A 7115-nucleotide genomic window follows, 5' to 3' on the forward strand; every position below is an offset into this window, starting at 1 on the left:
CCTCATCCCCCCGGCCCAGTGCCCAAGGCCCAGGGACTCTTAAAACCAGAACAGAGGTGTCGCCTGACACAAGGCAGGTTTCAGCCACAGCTGAGTGAGGGGCAGGTAAATGCCAGCGCGGCCCTGTGGCTGGGCTTCCCCTGCGGAATAGGGCAGCTGGGAGCCAAGGCCTTTTGTGAATGTCGCCCTGCAATTAGTAACGTGACCCGAGGGAGAGATGGGGGTGTGGGGATAGAGAGATAGGAGGGAGGGCAGAAGGGAGGGAGGGAATATAAGGAGGTAGGTAGTACTTGATGATTATTACATGGATACATATACAATAGGTAATAGTGATAAGGCTAGATAGATAAATTCATAGACAATATCTTACGCTAGATTCATATATAATAAGTTATGATAGATAGATAGATAGATAGATAGATAGATAGATAGATAGATAGATAGATAGATAGATAGATAGATAGATAGATAGATAGAGGGGGTGTGTGGGGATAGATAGATAGATGGATAGATGGATAGATGGATGGAGGGAGGGAGGGAGGGATAGAGGAATTAGAGGAAGGAAGGAAGGCTAGAGGGCAGGATGGAGTGAGGGAATGTAAGGAGGTAGATAGTACTTAATGATTAATAGATGGATACATATACAATAGGTAATAGTGATAAGGCTAGATAGATAAATTCATATATAATAGGTAATGATAATAGATTCATATACAATATCTTATGCTAGATTCATATGTAATAGGTTGACAGATTAACGGACAGACAGGTAGATGGCTGGAGGGAGGTGTGGGGGTGTCTAGTATGTGATGCTCACTAGACAGATAACTAGATTCATGGTAGTTCCTGGTGACATAGCGAGATATGTTCATATCCAATTGGTTACAAACCAGAGAGAGAGAGTTGGTAAGACGCTCATACAGACATGTTGGTTTGTCGGTGTTCACACGGCATCACTCTAGGTTGACTCCATCATGTGATATCACGGGGCCCATTGTGCTAGGAGGGACTTTGTCTTGTGCACACAAATGTCCCCGCAACCCAAAACAGTGTCCCGCTCTTTCACACTTGCCATCGGGCCCACAGGGGTGCTGCGCAGATTGTGGCCTGGCCACTGCCTGGCGAGTACCCGCCTCTGCGGGATCTCGCCGGGGTGGCTCCTGGTTTTCGGAAGGAAAGGAGATGAGATAAGAGACTCCTGGCGAGTGGCGAGGCCTCAGTCTCGTTCCCACCCTGAGGAGATGTGGGGTAACCGCACTGCCGCTGATGTTGTTACTTCACGTTCCCAGAGAGGTTGGAATCCGCATGGTTCCTTAGAATCAGGAGCTTTTTATTGCCTGTTCATTCCCAAGTCATGGGTGGGGGTGTTTGTGCTGGGTGTGACAATACGACTTTCCAACCCTCTTTCCTTCTGTGTGATGAATATTACAGAAATAAACGCGAATGCACCATCATTTTTCAGCCTGAGTGCCTCATTTCTAGAAGCAGCCCCGCTTTGCTCTACCCCCCACCTCTCCTCCCCCGGTGGTGTCCCAGAAAGGTCACGTCCACCTTAGGAAACTATTTCAAAATAATTAAATTCAACTGAGGAAGTGGGTCTGGCCCACGAAAGCTCATCATCTAATAAACCATCTTGTTAGTCTTTAAAGTGCTACATTGTCCTGCATTTAAATTCAACTTAATCACTCCCGATTTAACAAAATCGAATGAGCATGTTCCCACCACGGGGAAGCCTTGAAATGAGTCTGAAGCACGTTCCATTAATGGGGACGCGCTGCCTCAGACATAGAGCCCCCGGGAAGCCCTGGGGAGGAATTAGTTCGAATGACTCTGGGAAGGGGCTATTTTGAAATAGCCACACCCAAGCCTCCACACCACCAAATAACTATTTTGTAATTAACGTTCTTCTCCAAGGAATGCAGGAATCCAGATTTTAAAATAAGCAGCCCATTATTTCAAAAGTGAGGGCTCGGTAGTGGTGGCGCTCTTATTAATTCAACCTGAGAAAGGGTTATTTTGAAATAAGTGAGACCCAAAAGGACCCAATTCAGCTTCACACCCTCTTGCTCACATTGCTTTGGGAAGGGGGACTCAGGGATGGGTCGGGAATGGTGTCTGCCTCCATGTGGTCTGGAAGCTCAGTCCCCCCCATATTCTGGGGCCTCAGCAGCCCCTGGGGACCGTGGCTGGGGAAGCCATTGGGCAGGTGGGGAGGGAGGTGGCTGGTGGCCTGCTCCATGGACTCCGCCACATGCTCCATCACCGCGGTGAGGAACAAGAACATGTTCTCCTGTTGGTGCCCCAGCTCTTCCTGTGCGGCCTTTCTTCTCCTCCTAGTCAGCCCACCCGCCGCTCCTCTCTCTCAGCAACCTGATCCAGACTTGAGTCCCTGGATGGGGACTGCTGGTGGCAGATCCCGCTCAGGCCAGTAGACGTGGCGAGAGGTAGGGAATTCACCCAGCTTGCAGCTGGCCCAGCTGTGAAGAAAAGTGACAATGGCCATCACCCCTGGAGACACTGCGCATGACGCCGTGTTCTGATCTCCCAGCCGACACCGAAGGTCTTGGTTCAGACGATGGCGATGTGCTTTGAGGAAGGCCTTATGTTGCCTACACAGAGCAGAGACAAGCCAGGGGAGCATCGCAACACCCTCGGTCCCCAGGTATGGGAAGGTGCCGGCCAGGCCAGGAGCTCACAAGCAGGAGTGAGGGACGGGGCAGCTCAGCTCCCTACTGTGTTCTGCCGGGTCTGACAGTGGAGGGGTCTCGCAGACCAGGCGTGTGCAACAGGTGAACAGCAAAGGCTGCTTACCAGGGAGAGTGGTAATGGGTTCCCCTCCTCTTCCTCCTCTCAGCAGGTTCCCAGGCACAATATCAGTCTTCTCCACATCGCCACGCCTAATGGGGAACGAAAGCTGACCAAATGCGGCGCTGCTTCTGTGTGCCTCTTGACCCCAGCCACATTCCTGGTGGCTTGCAGTAGGAGGGTGTCCTCCCACAGAGGCTGGAGGCCGGCAGGTCTCTCCAGGGACCTTGGGAGAAGGAGTGAGGGGTTCCTGTGTGAGAGCGTCATGGAGCGGAGAGCTCCAGACTAGAGCTCCATCTATTGTTGCATGAACAAGCTGTTGGACAACCTCCATGCCAAGTAGACTGAGAAAGGAGCACGCAGCCCCTCGCAGCCCCTTGCCTGACCCCACTTGTAGAGAAAGTTAGAGAACTCACCTGAAAGGTCTTCCCCAGGGTGGTCGGAAGCCTAGGAGACGTCCTGGGATGGAGGAGACCAGAGCCAAGGTGAGGATCAGCTCCTGGCTCTTGGGCATCATTCACTTCCTGCTCTGCAACCCCACCCTCCTTCAAGCTGAGACCAGGCATGTCTTGAACAGGCTCAATGACCACGGTGGAAGAGGTGACTGGCCCCCCTCCCATGATGGTATTGTAATAGAGGCAGGTGTGAGGTGGCACCCCAGAGCATCTGCTCTGCTCCCTGGCCTTCTGGTAGGTCTGGGTCAGCTCTTTGATTTTGAGCCTGCACTGTTCGAGGTTCCTGCTGTGGCCTTTCTCTGCCAGGTCTGGGGCGATCCTCTCATAGCTGCCGGCATTATGGGGCTGAGATCTTGGAGGCTGGACTCAACCCGCCACCACTTGATGAAGTCCAGGATCTCTGTAGCAGTCCAGCCTGGAGCTCCTGTAGAAGCAGAAGTGTTGGATGCTATTGAAGTATCTCAGGTGATGTTGGGGCTGCTCATGTCACGGTAAGCTGATCACTCGCAGAGGGCTTGCTAAGCTGGCCACATGGGATAGGCCCTTCTCCTGTTCCTGGGACTTTTAGATCACCACAGATCTCCGCAGATCTCTACCCCCTTCCCACTAACATTCTCTGGGTGTTTCTAGACTACAGGGTTTTGTTGCCAAAAGTGGGCTTTTGGCGACAAAACTATTCCTGCATTTACACTACTGCCACGTTCTGTCAACAGGAAGTAGACAGAACGTGGCAGTTTTGTCGATGGCAGTAAACCTCATTCTACAAGGAATAATGCCTGTTTTTCGACAGAGTTCTGTTGACAAAAGGCGCTATTGCATCCACACTGTGCTTTTTCAAAAGACAGCATCTACACACACTGTTGAAAAAGTGGCTTTCTTTGTTGACAGAACTGGCTGTAGTCTAGACACTCTTTGGCGACAGAGGCTTTGTCAACAGCAGTGTTTGTCAAGTCATTGTCAAGTCCAAGTCGAAGTCCCAAGTCGAGTCTCAAGTCTTAATTTTAAAAATGTCAGATCACTTTTGTACAAACCATCTATATCGGCATTTTCGGACATTTTTTTCACCAAGTCAATTTAACAAAATTAGCAAGTCTCAAGTCACAAACAATGAACCCAAGTCGAGTCTCGAGTCGAGTCACCTAGGCGACTTAAGTCGGACTCGAGTTCAAGTCGTGGGACTCGAGTCAGCAACTCTGGTCAACAGTATGGGTGTGTCTAGACTACAGAGTTTTGTCAACAAAAGTGGACACAAAGGACAGTGTAGATGCAATAATGCCTTCTGTCCACTGAAGTCTCAACAACAGGCGTTATTCCTCGTAGAATGAGGTTTACCGCCATCATCAAAACTGCTGAGTTCTGTTGACGTTATGTCAACAGAATTCAGCGGCAGTGTAGACACACGGGAAGCAAGGGGAAGAAGAGGGAGGGGAAGCTCAGGGCTCAGGCTTGGGGGGTCTTGCCAGACCAACTTGACTTTCATGCAAACCTGCTCCTGGGTTCGCATGTGGCCTTTGGTGGCCAGGCTGGCAGCTATCCTGCCTTAGACGGCCGCATTTCTCTGTCTAGTGCAGAGATCATGGACGTTGGGGGCATTCCCCTCAACAAGGCGAAGATGAACGTGACCGAAAATAAGGAGAAGATTCTGAAGGAGATCAAGATGATTGTGTCCTCTCCCACCAAGGGATTTTAAAATCACCTCCCTTTTTGGTTCATGAAACATAGAGAAATCTTTGCCTGACTCACACATGACAGTATACACCAGGGCTATGTCTACACAGGCATGAATTTCCAAAAATGCTTTTAACGGAAAAGTTTTCCATTAAAAGCATTTTCGGAAAAGCGCGTCTAGATTGGCAGGATGCTTTTCTGCAAAAGCACTTTTTGTGGAAAAGCGTCCGTGGCCAATCTAGACGCGGTTTTCCACAAAAAAGCCCCGATCGCCTTTTTCATGATCGGGGCTTTTTTGCAGAAAACAGTACTGTGCTGTCTACACTGGCCCTTTTGCGCAAAAGTCTTTTGGAAAAAGACTTTTGCCCAAACAGGAGCAGCATAGATTTTCCAGAAAAGCACTGATGATTTTACATGAGATCGTCAGTGCTTTTCTGGAAATTCAAGAGGCCAGTGTAGACATCTGGCAAGTTTTTCCGCAAAAACAGATGACTTTCTGGAAAAACTTGCCAGTCTAGACACAGCCCAGGGATGGGCAATACATTGGCGGCGGTTCACCGGGGTTAGCCCCTGGTGGGCCGCGGTCACTATATTTAACTGCACGTCCACAGGTACGGGCGGCCGCAGCTCCCATTGGCCGGGAGCAGTGATCTGCCACCAATGGGAGCTGTGACCGCAGTACCTGCAGAGGCGCCGGTAAATATGCGAGTGAGGGGCCTGGCAGATCCGATCCGGCCATAGGCTGGTGTTTGCCCACCCCTGCTGTACACTGTGCGCATTCAGAACCATACTGTAGTAGGGAAAAGCGGGTTAGATTCACAAAGGGATTTAGGCACCGAACTGCCCTGTAGGGGCCCGAGCCCCAGATTTCGGCACCTCAGGACTCTTGCTCAGTTGTTGTGAAACACAGAACTCCCTCAGCACCTAAGATGTTGCCGGGGCATCTCCTAGGTACCTAGATTTCTGCCTCAGGGCCTGTGTCCCTCAGCCCCATCCCCCCGGCCCAGTGCCCAAGGCCCAGGGACTCTTAAAACCAGAACTGAGGTGTCGCCTGATACAAGGCAGGTTTCAGCCACAGCTGAGTGAGGGGCAGGTAAATGCCAGAAGGGCCCGGCGGCTGGGCTTCCCCTGCGGAATAGGGCAGCTGGGAGCCAAGGCCTTTTGTGAATGTAGCCCTCCAATTAGTAACATGACCCGAGGGGGAGAGGGAGGGAGAGATGGGGGTGTGGGGATAGACAGAAGGGAGGGTGGAAGGGAAGGTAAGGAGCTAGATAGTGCTTGATGATTATTAGATGGATACATATTCAATAGTTAATGGTGATAAAGCTAGATAGAAAAAATGCATATACAATATCTTATCCTAGATTCATAGATAATAGGTTATGATAGATAGATAGATAGATAGATAGATAGATAGATAGATAGATAGATAGATAGAGGGGGTGTGTGGGGATAGATAGATAGATAGATAGATAGATAGATAGATGGGGTGTATGGGGATAGATAGATATATAGATAGATAGATAGAGGGGGTGTGTGGGGATGGATAGATAGATAGTGTGGGGGGGATAGATAGATAGATAGATAGATAGATAGATAGAGGGGATGTGTGGGGATAGATAGATAGATAGATAGATAGATAGATAGATAGATAGATAGATAGATAGATAGATGAGGTATGGGGGGATAGATAGATACAAGGGAGGGAGGGAGAGAATACAAGGAGGTAGATAATACTTGATGATTATTAGATGGATAAATATACAATAGTTCATAGTGATAAATCTAGACAGATAAATTCATATATAATAGGTAATGATAATAGATTTATATACAATATCTTATGCTAGATTCATATGTAATAGGTTATGACAGATGAACAGACAGACGGGAAGACAGCTGAAGGGAGGTGTTTGGGTAGCTAGTATGGGATGATCACTGGATGGATAACTAGATATAGGGTTGTTCCTGGTGAAATAGCGAGATACGTTCATAGCCAATAGGTTACAGACCAGAGAGAGAGTCAGTAAGACGCTCACACAGACACGTTGGTTCGTCGGTGTTCACACGGCATCACTCTAGGTTGACTCCATGACACGCTATCATGGGGTCCCTTGTGCTAGGAGAGGCTTTGTCTTGTGCACACAAATGTCCCCACACTCCAAAACAGTGTCCTTGCGAGTACTC

This window comes from Pelodiscus sinensis, chromosome 30 (assembly GCF_049634645.1).
Source record: "Pelodiscus sinensis isolate JC-2024 chromosome 30, ASM4963464v1, whole genome shotgun sequence".
Classification (NCBI taxonomy): Eukaryota; Metazoa; Chordata; order Testudines; family Trionychidae; genus Pelodiscus; species Pelodiscus sinensis.